Source organism: Triticum aestivum, chromosome 4A (assembly GCF_018294505.1).
Source record: "Triticum aestivum cultivar Chinese Spring chromosome 4A, IWGSC CS RefSeq v2.1, whole genome shotgun sequence".
In the NCBI taxonomy this organism is placed as follows: domain Eukaryota; kingdom Viridiplantae; phylum Streptophyta; class Magnoliopsida; order Poales; family Poaceae; genus Triticum; species Triticum aestivum.
The window spans coordinates 379,009,517-379,030,429 of NC_057803.1; positions in this window are offsets into that span (position 1 = coordinate 379,009,517).

The window sequence follows — 20,913 nt, forward strand, 5'->3', positions numbered from 1 at the left end:
TTCCCACCATAGGTTAAAACAGTAAACGTGATCCATGTGACAAAGAGGAGAAGCAAGCATGCACTCCAAGGCACACGCGCCATAGCCCATCACCCCTAGGTTCAACCCCTGGTTGGCCTGCCCGATCACTTTTGATCGTAGGGATCATGAGACAAATATCCGGCACGAAGGACTGACGGCCTTGGTGTTAGACCCAATAATAAATGGGTACCATTTCACAAGAGTCCTCATGGACAGCAACAGTGATCTAAATCTGATATATCAGGACATAGTCCGCAAAATGGGGATAGACCCGACACAAATAAGCCATAGTAATACTACCTTCAAGGGAGTAATACCAAGCCAAGAGGCCGCTGTACGGTCTCTCTACTACTAGAGGTGGTATTCGGTTCTCCCGATAACTTCTGAAGCGAAAGGTTAACTTTTCACATCGCCCCATTCCGAAGTGGTTATCAAGCACTACTCGGAAGAACGGCTTTCACTCGTTTTAACACAATATCGCATTATGCTTTTCTCAATCTTAAGATGTCCGGTCCACGTGGCATCATCTCAGTTAGCAGAAATACCGAACGTTTCTTACGTACGGAAGATGATGCGGCGGCACTAACAGCCGCAAACTAGACGGCCACACCAACCAGAAAAAATGGCAGGTCGTCAAGACCACGGACAAGGTTAAACGAATCTGGTGTTCCCTCATATATACATGAGATTGGTTTCATGATCATACCCTCATAAACGATACCAGGGGATTCCCGCGTGTAATCAGGGCCAGCCCGGCTCAACTTGGCTTCTCTTGAATTTGGATAGTTCATTGATAATAACCAATTATTCTTTTTGGCATGACAACTCTCACCTAAGTTCTTTCCTTTTACAGATGACAATCGTGCTACACCCGTCTAGGACACGACACAACGAAGACACATGCGCAGACGTGCAGTAGGGACCCGCCCAAAGGTTTCTTTTTAGATTAAGACCCTGCGTAAACCTTTTTTACTGTCTCTTGTTACTGACATCCTTCGGATACTCAACACAACCGAGAAGGATGCTGGCGTTATTGGCATGTGGCCACGTTAGGATTTTGCATGTACATGGACACATTGGGTTTCTTATTAAGGGCATTTTTTATCCCGGTATATGTTATAAAGACAGAACACCTTAGGGAGTGTTTGGCGTCATGAGTTTGGGCCTATATGCATTAGCTCCGAATCATGTCTTTGGTCACATGTTGGGTTTGCCCGGCTCCCATGTTTTGGTACCTTACGTTCCGTTATATCGGCTAAGGTAGCACTAGGAGAACTACTACAATTGTGCCCTGGTTCATCCGGATGAGCACCTTAGTAGAGAAAGACGAAAACTGACTATCATGATATAGCGAGAGACTGGTCAACCACTCGATGACTCATTGGAATCTTTGGGACTCCTCAGCATTAACGAAGGGCCATTTCCCGGTCATGTACATACGCGCCCCGTATTCGGACGAGCGCGGAAGTACCAGGGGCTATATAGTAGCCCCACCGTCAAACTCCTATGGCTAAGTGAAACTGTTAAAGCAATATAGTCTGATTGCCTCGTTCACTATGCTATCACCTCCTTAACGGACCAAGACGTTGGATCAAGTGTGGATATGCATTTTCTGCGAACACCCCCACATTATATGTGTGGGGGCGGAAGCCGACGACTGCAAACTTTCATGTTACATACATATATACATAAACGGCCACACAGGAGGCATCATAGTACTTTCGGGCAAAAGTATAAATACAGCCTTGATAATTCAATAAAACATTGTTTTTACAGTGGGAATACATGTCACTAGAACATAATATTCTTCGAGCACTGAGCCTCTATTGAACGATCGCGTTCAAGAACTTCTTCAAAGTAGTGCTTGGCAGCCACTCGGCCTACGGCCGAACCCTGTGTCGCAACATTGGTGGCCTCCGTCTCCGCCCAGTATGTCTTGACACGGGCAAAGGCCATCTGCGCACCCTCTATGCACGCCGATCTCTTTACATCATCGATGCGTGGCACATCACCAAGGAATTGTTGCACTAAACTAAAGTAGCTATTCGGCATTGGCCCTCCCGGCCACAGGTGATCCACAAGGGACCTCATGGCAAGTCCGGACAACCTATGGAGCTTGGCCCACTCGGCCATTCACTCATTCAACAGCAGTGGACGGACTGGAGCGTGAAACTATGACCAGAACATCTTTTCCACATCGGGACCTTTCTTATCCTTGAAGTACTCGGCCGCATCAGCAGCACTTGCAGCCAAATCCATGTAGGCGTCCACAGAACTCCATAGCCGGTCCATAGGAGCATACTTCGGATCTCCGAACTTAGTCCGCAACAAGAAGGGCTTCCCAGACATGATATCTACAGCTTGATTCAGCTCCTCCTTCATCGCTCTAATTTTGGAGCGGGCTTCCTTGGCAGCCACCTGAGCCTTCCCCAGGTCCGTCGCCTTCGCCCGGTTTTCTTCTTCAAGAAGCTGATAACGGTCAGCAGCATCTTTTAACTCTACAACCATCTTGGCTATTTTTTCCTTGCTCTCGCAATGCACGGCCTGTTCGGCCCTTAACTCTGCCGACGCCTTTAGAGCGGCCACATTGCTACTCCTTGCTTGCTCCTTGGCTCGGGCAAGCTCCGCCCGAAGGGTCTCCACGGTGGCAGCTCCATCTCCAGTCACAACATATTAAAGATAGTGGCATCATGCTACTCTTTATTATGTGATGATCACCAGAGAAATCACTCACCCTGTGCCTCGTCAAGCCGCTGGTTGACAAGCATGATATCAGCATCGGATGCATCAAGTTCCGCTTTAGCTCGGTAAATCCATCAGTTCGGCTAGCCACCGTAGACTCATCCACCTTCACATAAAGGTAGTCGAATTATTACCTGGGTATATGATCCTCGGGTTGCCGCCGTTCTCGACGACAACCAGAGTATCAGGGGCTACTATCTGCATAGGGCACACCTAATGTATGTGGTACTATAAAAAACATACACTATTTCACGTACCTCAAAGCCTTTCAGCAGACTCATAAAGGCATCATGCAAACCGCTTTCCGCGGATGAAATCCTTTCAATTACCGTACCCATTAGCGTACGATGCGTTTCCGAGACGGTCGCTTGTCCTAGAAGATCCTTCAGCGCGTCCGACCGCACACTGTACGGACCCTAGCTGTCACTCTCCTTAGGAGCCGGATACTGGGGATTCCGGGTACCCAAAGGGTTATCCTCTGGCCTTAGTGGATCTGGAGATACCCTTCATGGCAACACTTCAAGGTCGCCCGCTTCATGAGGCGGGGTGTCAGGGGGAGGTGTTTCACTCTCCATCATGTCCGGAAGAAGATCCCCCGAAGATGAACTCTGTCGAGAAGGGCTACGATCCGGACTACAATTTACAAGCATCGGTTATTGTCTTCGTAAGTAAGGTAGGATGTTTCCACTATTAAGTACTTTATGATTACTTACAGCTCGGTAGAGGGCTTATCCCCACACGGACATTATGCGACAAGAATACCCTCCGAGGCAGGAACCTCTGATGAAGATTTCTTCTCCCGTTTGAAAACCTTAGTTTCTAAATCTTTAGAGGTAGTCCTCTTCCTTCCCCGCGGAGAGAGAACGTCAGATTCTTCCCTTTGGTTGTCCTCCCTCGCGGAGGCGCTCATTCCCCCGGCTAGAATAAGTAGCACATGTGGCCCGCTTTTGTCCTCTCTATTCCCCCATCATCTTCCTTTGAGGGCACTGGATAAGGCGCCGGCTCGAGCATCTTGTCCAGTACCGGATTATCCAACCCCTCAGGAAGGGGGGTCGAACACCTGATCATCATCGCCTTTGTTATCCAGTCCTGGTCAAAGAGTGGCTCTTTAGAATGACACCATGATAAATAAAAGGACAATAGGTTCGACATGGGATTACTTACTTGGGCAGCGAGGCAGTTGTAGCTCAGACCCACGTCCTCGGTGGTGTCCGGACACTCTATTTAGGGTCCGAAGAACGATTTGTACATCTCTTCGAGCGTTATACCGAGGAAATGCCGAATAGCCTGCGGTCCTTCCGGGTTGAATTCCCACATGCGGAGGGGCCGGCGTTTGCAAGGCTGGACTCGATGAACTAGCATAACTTGCCTTACCATAACCAAACTGAAATCTCTCTCAAAGAGATCTCAGATACGGCTTTGCAGTATTGGCAGGTCCTTTGTTGGACCCTAGCTCAGCCCCCTACTGATCCATGACATCAGTTGAAGTGGGGGGCCCGACCGAAAAGTGGGGGCAGCTACGCACTTGGCTCTTCGGGGAGCTGTGATGTAAAACCACTCCCGCTGCCACAATCTAGACACCTCTGGGAAGGAACCCTCTGGCCATGGAGCGTCAGCAATTTTTCTTATTAAAGCACCTCCGCATGATGCGTGCCGCCCTTCGATCATCTTCGGCCTCACATCAAAGGTCTTGAGCCACAGGCCGAAGTGAGGGGTAATGCGGAGGAAGGCCTCACATATGACAATAAATGACGAGATGTGAAGAAGGGAATCCGGGGCCAGGTCGTGAAAATCCAGCCCATAATAGAACATAAGACCCCTAACAAAGGGATCCAGAGCGAGGCGTAGTCCTCGGAGGAAGTGGGAGATGAACACGATGCTCTCGTTGGGTTCGGGAGTAGGGACGACCTACCCTCGGGTAGCCAGCCTATGCGCAATTTCGGCGGTCAGATATCTGGCCTCTCTCAACTTCTTGATGTCCTCCTCTATGACAGAGGAAGGCATCCACCAACCTTGAAGGTTGGATCCAGACAAAGTTGAAGGTCCGGAGCACCTGACCTGAGCTTTGGGTGTTAGAACTCGAGGCGGGGGAAGGATTCAATTGAGCGCGGGGGCGGGAAGAAAAAGCCGCGTCCCCTTTATAAAGAGGGCGAATATCAAGCATCCTCCTCGTGGCCGTTTGGGACTTGCCTAAGATTTAGGAGTCATACCAACATGCACAGTTGGGTTACCTATGTCTGTATTGATGAGAATCCTGTGATAAGGGGGACACGATCTCTGCTTTGATAAGGCGTGTCAAGAAATCCGCCTCGCGTTATGTGCAGAGCTGGTTGAGAAAAACAGTTCGAATAATGACCGGGCCATGGCGTGATGTCATGTTGTCAAAACGTGTCAGTAGATTAGATTTGTGGAAATATTATTCTCTCTACAGTGGTATGTGGAACTTATTTTGCAGGGTCGGACACTATCCTTGTATTCAAACTCTTCCATGGTGTACTCGGAGGAGGAACCCGCCTTGCAATGCCGAAGACAACACTGCGCGCCGGACTCATCGTCATTGAAGCCTGGTTCAGGGGCTACTGAGGGAGTCTTGGATTAGGGGGTCTCCGGACAGCCTGGCAATATCCTTTGGCCGTACTATTGGAGTATGAAGATACGAGATTGAAGACTTCGTCCCGTGTCCGGATGTGACTCTACTTGGCGTGGAAGGCAAGCTAGGCAATACGGATATGTATATCTCCTCCTCTGTAACCGACCTTGTGTAACCCTAGCCCCCTCCGGTGTCTATATAAACCGGACGGTTTAGTCCATAGGACAACATACAATCATACCATAGGCTAGCTTCTAGGGTTTAGCATATTTGATCTCGTGGTAGATCAACTCTTGTAATACTCATATCATCAAGAACAATCAAGTAGGACGTAGGGTATTACCTCCATCAAGAGGGCCCGAACCTGGCTAAACATCATGTCCCCTGCGTCCTCTTACCATCTGCCTTAGACGCACAGGTCGGGACCCCCTACCCGAGATCCGCCGGTTTTGACACCGACACCAAGCTTGTAAGGACGTTTGCAAGCAGGTTCCGTGCCAGGCTCAAGATCGATGACGAATTCAACTGGCCGGTGAGGAGGCATTCCCAAAAGCTCTTCTAGAAGGATGTCTTGATATTCACAAATGACTGGAATCTGAGAGATGGCATTCAACTCGCCCTTCTCATTGGGAGAAAAAAGCCGAATGGTTTCATCACGAGCGGCATAGATGATCACTTCCTCAGAAGAGTGTGTCAATTGAATTTCTCTGGCAGCACAATCAAGCAGAGCCTTGTGCTTAGAAAGCCAGTCCATGCCGAGCATTAGAGCAATATTCGAGTCACCAAGAACAATTGGAGAAGCCATAAATTTGTAGTCGCCCATTTCGATACCGACATTCGGAACCATCATGGTAGATCTCAAACGCTTAGCCGGAGAAACAACTTGCAATGCTTTAGGTAATGCCTTAGTGTCAAAGTTGTGCTCCGATGCAAATGACAATGTCATGAAAGAATGCGGTGCACCAGTATCAAAAAGAACTTTAGCAAGAATGGAGTTAACTCGAAGGTGACCTATGATCACTTCTGAAGAATCCTCTGCCTGAGCTACGTTCATCATGTTGACCTTAGCATGCTTGGCGTTATGCTTGACCACTACATTGCTGGCAGATCTCACAGGAGGAGGAGGCGGAAGGCGCCTTTGGTTGAAGCATTTGTTTGCATAGTGCCCTTTTTGCTGACACTTGTTACAAGTAACCTCTGAGAGCAGACGGTGATAAGGAGCACTTGACCTTGGAGTATGAGTCTGCGCATTGCTCTGATAGCCTGGGTTGGGTGGGTGGGAAGATCCATTGCCACCTTTACTCTTCTGCTGGTAAGACTGACGAAACGGAGGAGGAGTAGGCAACCATAACTTTTGTTGCTTAGCTGCCACTTGAGTTGAAGAAGAGGATTGATCTGCATCCCTGACTCTCTTCTTAGAAGCATCACACTTGAGCTGAGCAACCTCTTGCTTTAGTGCCATGTTGTAGAATTCATCATACTTAGTCGACTCAAGAAGCACGAGAGCTAATTGTAGATCTTCTCTGAGGCCACCTCTAAATTGATAAATCATGCTCTTTACTTCAGGGACGTCTTTCTTAGCGAAGTGAGCGAGCCTCTGAAACAGGATATTGTATTGGTAAACAGACATGCTGCCTTGCTTGAGATTGCCGAACGCCTCGCACTTACTCTCAGCAACACTTTGTGGAATGTGGTGAGTTTTGTAGTCTCGGCGGAAATCATCCTAGGTAATCACACGACCTCCTCTGGAATCTTTGTATTGTTGATACCACTCAGCAGCTTGGTCTTTGAGTTGAAACGAAGCAAACTTGAGAAATTCCTTAGGCCTGACATTGCTACACTCAAAATGTTTGCAGATATCCACCAGCCAGTCGTCGGCATCTGTGGCCTCGACACAGTTGCTGAAGAACTTCGGCTGGTTTGCGAGGAACTGATTGACGGTAGCAAACTAAGGTTGATTGTTTCCTTGGCATTGATTTCCTTGGTTGCCTTGCCCTTGGTTGCGCTCTTGCAAGAGTTGCAAAAGCATCTGAGTGTTGGCGTTGGTGGCGGCCATGACAGCTTGCCATGCCTCCGGAGGTGGAGGTAGTGGCGGAGGGTTCGGATTCTGACGCGTCGAAGGAGCCATCCTGAAGAGGATGAAATCCGGTAGCATCTTGAGAGACATATATTCAATCTGAATCAATGGATCGAAATTGCAACATATAGCCTTAACATTCAAACAAGAATGAACGAATGAATTCCAAAGTAAATCATCAAACTTCCATTAAGTTGAGAAGCCACTTAGATAAAGGTAGAAGAATAAAACAACAAGTTACGGATAAGAACAAATAAGTGGTAAGGATTACCCAATCACAAACCAAATATCTGCCGGAAGAAATACTAGAGTTACTTGAATTCCCACCTATAAACTCCCGAAATTTCTGGTTATGCAATCAGGTGTTGGGGATGCAGGGGAAGCATAATATCTCACCCAAAACTAGCAAATCCTACATCCAGCTGTATCCATCCTTCAACACATAACCAAGAAACCTCCGAAAATCATTTACCTCAACCTTCGAAAAGCATCCGTTATACGAGTTATGGTAATACTCCCAAACTCCCGCCCCAGTACTGGGTGGCGTCGAGGTTATCTCACCAACAACTGCATAAAGGAGATTTTCGATGTCGGCGAACTCAGGTATTCTAGAACTGCAATGATAAAATTGTGACGACAACACCTCGGAGCTCAACTCCCCGGGACACTGCCACAACCCCTAAATGTCAGGAGGCACCAAGAACAATGTTTTCATCACAAAACCATCGGAACGATTCCAAGATACCCGCGTGATCCTAATTTTTTTTGTGAAATTTGAGGAGAGAAGAGTCAAAACTCTACGTCAGGAGGCCTCACCAGAGCGACGAGGGGACTGAGGAGTAAAAAGAATCCTACTCTCCGATATATATAATCCTAAGGCTCAAAACATTTTCTTCTAGACTCAACAACATCAGCCATTCGATCAAGCAGGGGGCTACTAAGTCGGGGAAGGCTCTGATACCAACTTGTAACACCCACAATGCAGCTATATCTCCCACATGTCGGGGCACGACTTAGAGGCATAGCCGCATGGTAGGCATATCGCAAGACGGGTAATCTTTACACATCCCATGTACTGAATAAGAAAGGGATAAAGAGTTGGCTTAGAATCGCCACTTCACACAATACATAAATATATCATACACCATCTAGAATACAAACAAGGTCTGACTACGGAACCAAAATAAAGAAAGGCCACCCCAAATGCTAGATCCCGTATCACCCCAACTGGGCTCCTCTACTGATCATCCTGAAAAGCAACATAGTAACGGCCCGAATCCTCGTCGAACTCCCACGTGTGTTCGGTAGGGTCCCCTGCACTGGCATCATCGGCACCTGCATCTGTTTGGAAGTATCTGTGAGTCACAGGGACTCAGCAATCTCACACTCGCGAGATCAAGACTATATAAGCTTAAGGGTAGGAAAGGGTAGGGAGGTGGAGCTGCAGCAAAGCACTAAGCATATATCGTGGCTAACTTACGCACAAGAGAGCGAGAAGAGAAGCAAAGAATGCTCGAGAAGCTAATAGTGATCAAGAAGTGATCCTGACGCTACTTACGTTCCAGCATAACACGAGACTGTGTTCACTTCTCGGACTCCGCTGAAAAGAGACCATCACGGCTACACACGCGGTTGATTCATTTTAATTAAGTTAAGTGTTGAGTTCTCTACAACCGGACATTAACGAATCCCCATCTGCCCATAACCGCGGGCACGACTTTCAAAAGTTCAAAACCCTGCAAGGGTCTCCCAACTTAGCCCATCACAAGCTCTCATGGTCAACGAAGGATATTCCTTCTCCCAGGAAGACCCGATCAGTCTCGGAATCCCGGTTACAAGACATTTCGACAATGGTAAAATAAGACCAGCAAAGCCACCCGGTGTGCCGATAAATCCCGATAGGAGTCGCACGTATCTCGTTCTCAGGGCAACACCGGATGAGACAGGCTACGAGTAAAACCAAACCTCATGTTTCCCCGAGGTGGCCCCGCAGGAGGCTCGGTTCAGACCAACACTCAGAGGAGCACTGGCCCGAGGGGGTTTAAAAATAAAGATGACCCTTGAGTCTGCCGAACCCAAGGGAAGGTATATGGTGGTAGGTAGGCAAATGGTAAAACCAAGGTTGGGCCTTGCTAGAGGAGTTTTATTCAAAGCGAACTTTCAAGGGGTTCCCATAACACCCAACCGCGTAAGGAACACAAAATCAAGGAACATAACACCGGTATGACGGAAACTAGGGTGGCAAGAGTGGAACAAAACACCAGGCATAAGGCCGAGCCTTCCACCCTTTACCAAGTATATAGATTCATTAAAGTAAACAAGATATAACAATGATATCCCAACAATATCCATGTTCCAACATGGAACAAACTCCAACTTCACCTACAACTAGCAACACTATAAGAGGGGCTCAGCAAAGCGGTAACATAGCCAAACAACGGTTTGCTAGGAAAGGTGGGTTAGAGGCTTGACATGGCAATATGGGAGGCATGATAAAGCAAGTGCTAGGTATCGCCGCATGGCAAAAGAGTGAACAACTAAGCAAGCAAAGATAGAAGTGATTTCGAGGGTATGGTCATCTTGCCTTCAAAGTTCTCAGAGTTAACGAAAGCTTGATCCTCGTTAGCGTACTCAACGGGTACCTCGATCACGTACTCGTCTCCCGGCTGTAGCCAAAGCAAGCACACAAGCAAAGGACCCACAATCAATCACGATGCAATGGCAAGCAACATGATACAAATCATGGCATGATATGCGAGATGTGATATGCAATGCATATGCGTGCTTCAGAAGGGAAATATTGAACCAGGCATCAACTTGGCAAACCAAGTGTGCCGCTGGTAAGATGAGATGATTTTGGTCGAAATCGATATAAAGATCACCGGAATCAGATGCACGGTTTGCAAATGGCAAGCAAAACAAGAAAGGCACAATTCTACAATTAACAGCACGATGCCATCTCGAATGCACCAAGAAACTAACCTACTGCACTCCAACATAGCAACAAAGCACATGGCAGTGATCTACTCAAGATGCTTGACAAAATATGAACACTGAGCTACGGCTAAATCACACCAAAGCAGGTTCAAACAAGCATGGCAAAAGTGGAAAAGATATCAGCTTCACAGACTTAGTGAAAATATCAACATGCCAGGAATTAACATCAGGAAGCCGTGTTTAGATCAATCAAACAACAAGCTACAGGAACATATCATAGAAAACAAAGGCATCACATGAATCTACTCATAGCCTAGAACAAAAGTCCCTTAGTGATCATGAGCCAAAAAGGCATAGAAAATATGATGGCACCCATGTAAAACATATCAAGTTTTATAAACAGATTCAGACTTAGCAGAAAAACAGAGCATGGCATAAACAGAGTTATGAAGGCATGTTTGCGAGCTCAAAACACTCATCACAAGGCATTGCATGACAAAACAAGCATAGCGTCAGCAAGAAGACTTGTTCGTGAAGCTAACCATGGCAAGAGAAAGTGCATAGCATGCATGGATCAACTACAACAACCATGGCAAAATTGATTAACATGTAAACAATCTGCAAGGAACATTTTATAGAAAAAGTAGAGAAAGATTAGGACATGCTAGGGCACTCCATAATTGCAAACAGGGGCATGGATGGATACAGCATAACCATATGTCCAAATCATCCTTACTAAAGCAACTCAAAAAAGCATATATCTCACAGTAGCATCATGGTTACATGGCATAAAAATAACAGCAGGACAATGACTACGAAGGCTACTTTGCATGCTTGTGCTAGTCACCACATTGATCACAAAGATACATGGCAAGCACCTCTGTAAAGATGGCATGGCATAGATCAAAACAGATGTAGAACTCATGCCATATGCAGCACACAACAAATGTGACAAAAATGACAAATCACCCTAAACTTATAAGTAACAGGAGCTAACATTTTGTAGCACTCTTGCATCAGTGATTTGGGCATCAATATGGACTTAAACAAGAATTCCACAATGGAATTAAATGAAGAGCATCTCCTAATGAACATTTCGATATATCATGCGCATGAAACGGAGCTATGGATGAGAAGTTATGGCATGATGAACATAGCAGCAGAATGCAAAAATATCAGGGGCTTAGGCGAAAAAACGGGGTCAACCTCGTCAGATCCAGATCTGGCACGGAGTCCGAGGATCGTCATAGATGGAGGTCGCAATGGTCGCCGGCGCTTGTGGATGAGGAGGGTTCACCGGAGATGGACGGGGACGGCGCCGGAGTGGCTTGAAGGTGCGGCGTCGAGGTGGAGGCGGCGGGCCTCGCGGTGGGCACGTGCAGCGGGCGCCGGCGAGCTGTGGTGGCGGCGGGCGTGGCCGGCTCCGGTGGCGGCGGGTGGCGCGGAGGAGCAAGGCGGCGGGGACGAGCTTGGTCGGGCGGCAGGCGGGCATGACGCGGGAGGTGGCGGCACGCGAGACCCGTGCCGGGAGGGCCGGCGATGGGCCCGAGCGGGCCTGGCGGCGTGGCGGCGGCCAGGGACAGGTGGCGCGCCCTGGTTGGCTGCGGGCAGAGGCGGTGGACGTGTCCGGCGCTGGCGGACACGTCCGGCGGCGGAGAGGGAGCGGGGCTGGGGTTTTCCTGCGCGAAAAATTCGAAGGGAGCACCTATTTATAGGTAGGAGGAGGTAGGAGTGTCCAAATTGAGTGTAGTTTTCTACCACGCGATCGTAATCTGACGGCGGAGGACATGGAAGAGGTTTGGATGGGTTATTGGGCCGTTTTGGAGGGGTTTTGGGCTGCAACACACATGAGGCCTTTGCGGTTCCCCGATTGACCGTTGGAGTATCAAACGGACTCCAAATGACACGAAATTTGATAGGAGGTCTACCGGTGGTGTACCAAGGACACTTGGCAAATCTCGGTCCATTCCGAGAATGTTTACCACCCGCACACGAAAAGTGACAAAAGGGGGTGTCGGAGGACATAGGAGTGTCGGAATGCAAAACAGACAACAGGGAAAATGCTCGGATGCATGAGACGAACACGTATGCAAATGCGATGCACATCATGACATGATATGGAATGCATGACATGAACAAAATGCAAAATGAAGACAAAACCCAACCACGAAGGGAATCTCATAACTTAAAGCCGAAAATGGCAAGAGTCAGAGTACAAATATGGCAAGTTACATCCGGGGCGTTACAACTTCCATCAGAGGAAGAGACACCGGTGGTCGCACAAACGAGGAGCTTCCTCGTCCTCCTTCTCCTCAAGCACCACGGTGGCCTCGGACGCGCCCCCTCCTCCCTCCTCTCGAAGTGGGCTCTGTCGCCTTAGGATTTGGAGGAGGCGGGATACACTACCAATTGGAAGCCCTCGTCGCCGCTGTCAAGAGACTACTGTGCCCTCGTCCTCTCACCATGACTAGGAAGAATTGCAGGGAAGAAGGAGAGGTATGTGCAGAAGGGTACTGCCTTTGCCTCTTTTTATAGAGGGGACGAAGCAGGGGGCTGGCCTCTCGTGGTAACGATGGCCGCCCTGCTCCTCCAATACGTCCCTTTCTACACCCTCAACAGCTTTGGGAATCAAGGCCAACCCTCTACTCCAACCCTCGACGTTTGATTTTCTACCATGGCACTCCTCCCCGTGCCCTCCGCATCCACCACCTACCACGCCCAATGCATGCGGGACACGTGGCGAGGTCCATGCGGGATGGGGGCGAGTGGGGTAGCCGTTTTCCCCCCATGATCTTGGTGCGAGGAGAATCCGCGGGCTATGATCCAAGTTCTTCCATGATGCCGTGCACAACGCGCGGGGAAGCCGGAAACTAGCCCGGAATCAAGGCTGATAAAGCAGCAAAGGAAAACTTAAGGGGCCAACGCCTTCAGCAACTTTGAATGTGCACATATTAGGACGTACCCCGACGACGCTCAGCAGCGCATTCGGGGCAGGCCCGGGGGCTTCTGTCGGTGCAACAAATCCTGGGTCTATTGACCAACCGTGCACAGACACAAGATCAATATTGAAGCACCATATTAAGTCAGAGATTTGAAGAACCAACATGCAGATCAGAGGGACTAAGATCGAGCCTAAGGAGCAAGATATCATCAAGAGAAGGGCCTCCCTTGCCGGGCAGGCGAGCCTGGCATGGGGCAAGGCCACCACTAGAAGTAAGCAACCGAGGCTCCCCGATAGAGCCTGCAGGGGCTCTCAGGGGCAGAACCACCCCACCAACCACTCAAGCCCGACTCACATCGTCAATCAGTGCAGTGTCACACCACAAGATGATTAAGTGGAAGTCGTTCACCACATGGTAGCCAATTCCTGCAAAAGAAGCCTACAGATGACACCCGTCCTGCGACGTGTCAAGAGAGAAGGCGTGGAGCAGGCAAGATAGCCCAACAAGGCTTGCCGGGCGACCACGGATGTGACACTCAGCGGCGCATTTAATGCACCCTCTCAGGCCGCAGAGTTAGGTATGATAGCACAGTTCACTATCATATCAGTGGATAATGACCACTTTGCCACTATGGTGTCCCCTTAATCTATGAAAGGAGCCCATGGCACTCATAGGAGGGGTTAGACTGTTGGAAAGTTGACAAACCGAAACCACCACACGCGCGTAGTCACTGCACCCCCGAGGCAAACCTTGCCAGGCAAGTGGACTACGCACCACCACATTCATTCCACCATCAATCCACTAAAGAAGGAGCAGGGTCATACGCCTCGCGGTGGCCCGAACCTGGTTAAATCGCTTGTGTGCTCTCTGTCGCGCTGCCGTACGCTGGTCTGCTCTTTGTGCAACACGCCGTCCTCCAGCCGAACCAACAAGGGGCCACCCGGTCCCATAGGTGGCCGCGGAAAGCCTGTGACACAATAGAAGCAAGACCAATAATTTCATCCTTACTAGGAAATTCTTTATCATGGGGTTGTCTACGAAATTTAGAGAAATTAAAATTATGAGACACATCCCCAAAACTTACAGTAACAATTTCTTTCTCATAGTCTATCTTAGCATTAACAGTGTTCAAGAAAGGTCTACCAAATATAATGGGACAAAAGTCATCTTGTGGGGAACGAAGAACTAGAAAATCAGTAGGATATTTTTTCCTGCACAAGACTTGAATATGTCTAACAATCCCAATTGGTGATATAGTATCTGTATTGGCAAGCTTAATAGTAACATCGATATCTTCTATCTCAGCGGGTGCAATATCATACATAATTTCTTGATATAAAGTAAAAGGAATTGCACTCACACTAGCATTTATATCACATAGGCCATGATAACAATGATCTCCTATTTTAACAGAAACAAACGGGCATGCCAACAACATGTCTATGCTTATCTTTATCATCGGGTTTGGCAATTCTAGCAGCTTCATCACATAAATAAATAACATGCCCATCAATATTATCAACCAAGAGATCTTTAACCATAGCAATACTAGGTTCAAATTTAATTTGTTCAGGGGGTGTGGATGTTCTAGTATAACTTTTATGAACCATAGCTGAAGCTTCCGCATGATCCTTTATCTTAATCGGAAAAGATTGTTTCTCAATGTAAGCAGTAGGAACAACAGGATCAACATTATAAGTGATAGTTTCTTCTTCCACTTTAATAGGTTCTACTACTTTCACTTCAATGGGAGGATGATATTTAAACCACATCTCCTTAGGGAGAACAGCTTGAGTAGCAAATGATTCACTAAAAGAAGCTACTATCTCAGAGTCAAGTCCATACTTAGTACTAAATTCACAAAAAGCATCGGTATCCATAAAAGACTTAACACAATCAAACTTAAGGTTTATACCTGACTCCTTACCTTCGTCGATTTCCCAATCTTCAGAGTTGTGTTTAATTCTTTCCAATAAATCCTATTTGAATTCAATAGTCTTCTTCATAAAAGAACTAGTACAAGAAGTATCAAGCATGGATTGATCATGATGAGAAAGCCAAGCATAAAAATTATGAACAATAAGTTCTCTTGAGAGCTCATGATTGGGGCATGAATATAACATTGACTTAAGCCTCCCCCAACCTTGAGAGATACTTTCTCATTTAAGGATCAATCCATGCCAACAAGAGGCGGCGGGCCTCGCGGTGGGCACGGTCGGCAGGCGCCGGCGAGCTCTGGTGGCGGCGGGCGGCACGGAGGAGCAGGGCGGCGGGGACGAGCTTGGCCGGGCGGCGGGCGGTGATGACGCGGGAGGTGGCGGCACGCGAGACCCGTGCCGGGATGGCCGGTGATGGGCCCGAGCGGGCCTGGCGGCGGAGCGGCGGCCAGGGACAAGTGGCGTGCCCCGGTTGGCTGCGGGCGGAGGCGGTGGATGTGTCCGGTGCCGGCTGACACGTCCGGCGATGGAGAGGGAGCGGGGCTGGGGTTTTCCTGCGCGAAAAATTCGAAGGGAGCACCTATTTATAGGTAGGAGGAGGTAGGAGTGTCCAAATTGAGTGTAGTTTTCTACCACGCGATCGTGATCTGACGGCGGAGGACATGGAAGAGGTTTGGATGTGTTATTGGGCCGTTTTGGAGGGGTTTTGGGCTGCAACACACACGAGGCCTTTGCGGTTCCCCAATTGACCGTTGGAGTATCAAACGGACTCCAAATGACACGAAATTTGATAGGAGGTCTACCGGTGGTGTACCAAGGACACTTGGCAAATCTCGGTCCATTCCGAGAATTTTTAGCACCCGCACATGAAAAGTGACAAAAGGGGGCGCCGGAGGACATAGGAGTGTCGGAATGCAAAACAGACAACGGGGAAAATGCTCGGATGCATGACACGAACACGTATGCAAATGCGATGCACATCATGACATGATATGGAATGCATGACATGAACAAAATGCAAAACGAAGACAAAACCCAACCACGACGGGAATCTCATAACTTAAAGCCGAAAATGGCAAGAGTCGGAGTACAAATATGGCAAGTTACATCTGGGGTGTTACACCTTCCATGAGAGGAAGAGACACCGGTGGTGGCACAAACGAGGAGCTTCCTCGTCCTCCTCCTCCTCGAGCACCACGGTGGCCTCAGCCGCGCCCCCTCCTCCCTCCTCTCGCAGTGGGCTCTGTTGCCTTAGGATCTGGAGGAGGCGGGATACACTACTGATTGGAATCCCTCGTCGCCGCTGTCAAGAGACTACTGTGCCCTCGTCCTCTCACCATGACTAGGAAGAATTGCGGAGAAGAAGGAGAGGTATGTGCAGAAGGGTACTGCCTTTGCCTCTTTTTATAGAGGGGACGAAGCAGGGGGCTGGCCTCTCATGGTAACGATGGCCGCCCCGCTCCTCCAATACGTCCCTTTTTACACCCTCAGTAGCTTTAGGAATCAAGGCCAACCCTCTACTCCAACCCACGACGTTTGATTTTCTAGCATGGCACTCCTCCCCGTGCCCTTCGCATCCACCACCTACCATGCCCAATGCATGCGGGACACGTGGCGAGGTGCGTGCGGGATGGGGGCAAGTGGGGTAGCCGATTTCCCCCCATGATCTTGGTGCGAGGAGAATCCGCGGGCTATGATGCAAGTTTTTCCGTGATGCCGTGCACAACGCGCGGGGAAGCCAGAAACTAGCCTGGAATCAAGGCTGATAAAGCATCAAAGGAAAACTTAAGGGGCCAACCCCTTAAGCAACATTGCATGTGCACTTATTAGGACGTACCCTGATGACGCTCAGCAGCGCATTCGGGGCAGGCCCGGGGGCTTCTGTCGGTGCAACAAATCCTGGGTCTATTGACCAACCGTGCACAGACACAAGATCAAGATTGAAGCACCATATTAAGTCAGAGATTTGAAGAACCAACATGCACCTCAGAGGGACCAAGATCGAGCCTAAGGAGCAAGATATCATCAAGAGAAGGGCCTCCCTTGCCGGGCAGGCGAGCCCGGCATGGGGCAAGGCCACCACTAGAAGTAAGCAACCGAGGCTCCTCGGTAGAGCCTGCAGGGGCTCTCAGGGGCAGAACCACCCCACCAACCACTCAAGCCCGACTCACATCGTCAATCAGTGCAGTGTCACACCACAAGATGATTAAGTGGCAGCCGTTCACCACATGGTAGCCAATTCCTGCAAAAGAAGCCTACAGATGACACCCGTCCTGCGACGTGTCAAGAGAGCAGGCGTAGAGCTGGCAAGATAGCCCAACAAGGCTTGTCGGGCGACCACGGATGTGACACTCAGCGGCGCATTTAATGCACCCTGTCAGGCCGCAGAGTTAGGTATGATAGCACAGTTCGCTATCATATCAGTGGATAATGACCACTTTGCCACTGTGGTGTCCCCTTAATCTATGAAAGGAGCCCATGGCACTCATAGGAGGGGTTAGACTATTGGAAAGTTGACAAACCCAAACCATCACATGCGCGTAGTCACTGCACCCCCGAGGCAAACCTTGCCAGGCAAGTGGACTACGCACCACCACATTCATTCCACCATCAATCCACTAAAGAAGGAGTAGGGTCATACGCCTCGCGGTGGCCCGAACCTGGGTAAATCGCTTGTGTGCTCTCTGTCGCGCTGCCGTACGCTGGTCTGCTCTTTGTGCAACACGCCGTCCCCCCGCCGAACCAACAAGGGGCCACCCGGTCCCATAGGTGGCCGCGGAAAGCCTGCGACACAATAGAAGCAAGACCAATAATTTCATCCTTACTAGGAAATTCTTTATCATGGGGTTGTCTACGAAATTTAGAGAAATTAAAATTATGAGACACATCCGCAAAACTTACAGTAACAATTTCTTTCTCATAGTCTATCTTAGCATTAACAGTGTTCAAGAAAGGTCTACCAAATATAATGGGACAAAAGTCATCTTGTGGGGAACGAAGAACTAGAAAATCAGTAGGATATTTTTTCCCGCACAAGACTTGAATATGTCTAACAATCCCAATTGGTGATATAGTATCTGTATTGGCAAGCTTAATAGTAACATCGATATCTTCTATCTCAGCAGGTGCAATATCATACATAATTTCTTGATATAAAGTAAAAGGAATTGCACTCACACTAGCATGTATATCACATAGGCCATGATAACAATGATCTCCTATTTTAACAGAAACAAACGGGCATGCCAACAACATGTCTATGCTTATCTTTATCATCGGGTTTGGCAATTCTAGCAGCTTCATCGCATAAATAAATAACATGCCCATCAATATTATCAACCAAGAGATCTTTAACCATAGCAATACTAGGTTCAAATTTAATTTGTTCAGGGGGTGTGGATGTTCTAGTATAACTTTTAAGAACCATAGTTGAAGCTTCCGCATGATCCTTTATCTTAATCAGAAAAGATTGTTTCTCAATGTAAGCAGTAGGAACAACAGGATCAACATTATAAGTGATAGTTTCTTCTTCCACTTTAATAGGTTCTACTACTTTCACTTCAATGGGAGGATGATATTTAAACCACTTCTCCTTAGGGAGAACAGCTTGAGTAGCAAATGATTCACAAAAAGAAGCTACTATCTCAGAGTCAAGTCCATACTTAGTACTAAATTCACGAAAGGCATCGGTATCCATAAAAGACTTAACACAATCAAACTTAAGGTTTATACCTGACTCCTTACCTTCGTCGATTTCCCAATCTTCAGAGTTGTGTTTAATTCTTTCCAATAAATCCTATTTGAATTCAATAGTCTTCTTCATAAAAGTACCAGTACAAGAAGTATCGAGCATGGATTGATCATGATGAGAAAGCCAAGCATAAAAATTATGAATAATAAGTTCTCTTGAGAGATCATGATTGGGGCATGAATATAACATTGACTTAAGCCGCCCCCAAGCTTGATAGATACTTGCTCCTTCAAGAGGACAAAAATTACATATGTAATTCCGATCACGATAAACCAGATGCATAGGATAAAACTTCTGATGAAATCCCTATTTCAATCGATTGTAGTTCCAAGTCCCAATATCATCACATAGCCTATACCATGTCAATGACTTCTCCTTCAAAGATAAAGGGAAGACCTTATTCTTTACCTCATCCTCGGGCAAACCTGCAAGCTTAAATAATCCACAAACTTCATCCACATAGATTAGATGCATATCAAGATGTAATGTTCCATATCCTGTATAAGGATTAGCTAGCAGTTTCTCTATCATACCCGAAGGAATTTCATAATAAATATTTTCAGTAGATGTAGTAGGTTGAGGGGCAACTCTTTGATCTTCCAGTAGGGGGTGAAGATACCCCAAACAAACCCCTCAGAGGATTATTCTCCATAGTAACAAGTGACAGTAAATTTTAGCACACTATATAAATGTTTCCTTACCAAAGGCGCTTCACTCCTCGCCAACAACACCAGAAAAGAGTCTTGATGACCCACAAGTATAGGGGATCTATCATAGTCCTTTCGATAAGTAAGAGTGTCGAACCCAATGAGGAGTAGAAGGAAATGACAAGCAGTTTCCAGCAAGGTATTCTCTACAAGCACTGAAATTATCGATAACAGATAGTTGTGTGATAAGATAATTCATAACGGGTAATGTCGATGTCAAAACCGGCGGATCTCGGGTAGGGGGTCCTGAACTGTGCGTCTAAGGAGGATGGTAACAGGAGGCAGGGGACACGATGTTTACCCAGGTTCGGGCCCTCTTGATGGAGGTAAAACCCTACGTCCTGCTTGATTGTTCTTGATGATATGAGTATTACAAGAGTAGATCTACCATGAGATCAGAGAGGCTAAACCCTGGAAGCTAGCCTATGGTATGAATGTCTATTCTCCTACGGACTAAAACCCTCCGGTTTATATAAACACCGGAGGGGGCTAGGGTTACACAAGGTCGGTTACAAAGGAGGAGATATACATATCCATATTGCCTAGCTTTCCTTACATGCTAAGTAGAGTCCCATCCGGACACGGGACGAAGTCTTCAATCTTGTATCTTCATAGTCCAACAGTCCGGCCAAAGGATATAGTCCGGCTGTCCAGAGACCCCCTAATCCAGGACTCCCTCAGTAGCCCCTGAACCAAGCTTCAATGACGATGAGTCCGGCGTGCAGTGTTGTCTTCGGCATTGCAAGGCGGGTTCTTCTCCAAATTTTGAATGTTCGTCAAGTAGTGTCTGGCCCCATAAATGTTGGACTTCTTGGCTTCTGTGCCCAATAAGGGCTATCTTCGACACGTCAAATGTATACGAGGAGCCAGGACAATTTTCATTCACCCCCCTAGCCAGATAAATAAATTGTCTATTAAAGGGATGGGGATTCTTAGATCCAATCCATACCATCCTCCCACAGCGAGAATCCATCGGAGCGTGCTTCGGAAAAATCCACTCCAACATGGCCGACCACTGCAGCTCCTCCTCTCGCCCCCGTATCCCTAAGCCCGGTGATTGGGAGAGGTGTTCCGTCCCACACAGTCAATTAGTCGAACTGCAGACTCAGGGATTTCTCCCTCCAGCATATATGGTTCTCGTCTGAGCCGAGCTCGCCACCTACAATGGCGGGGAACAAGTGGAGAGCTTCCCCAGCCCCTCAATGGGGG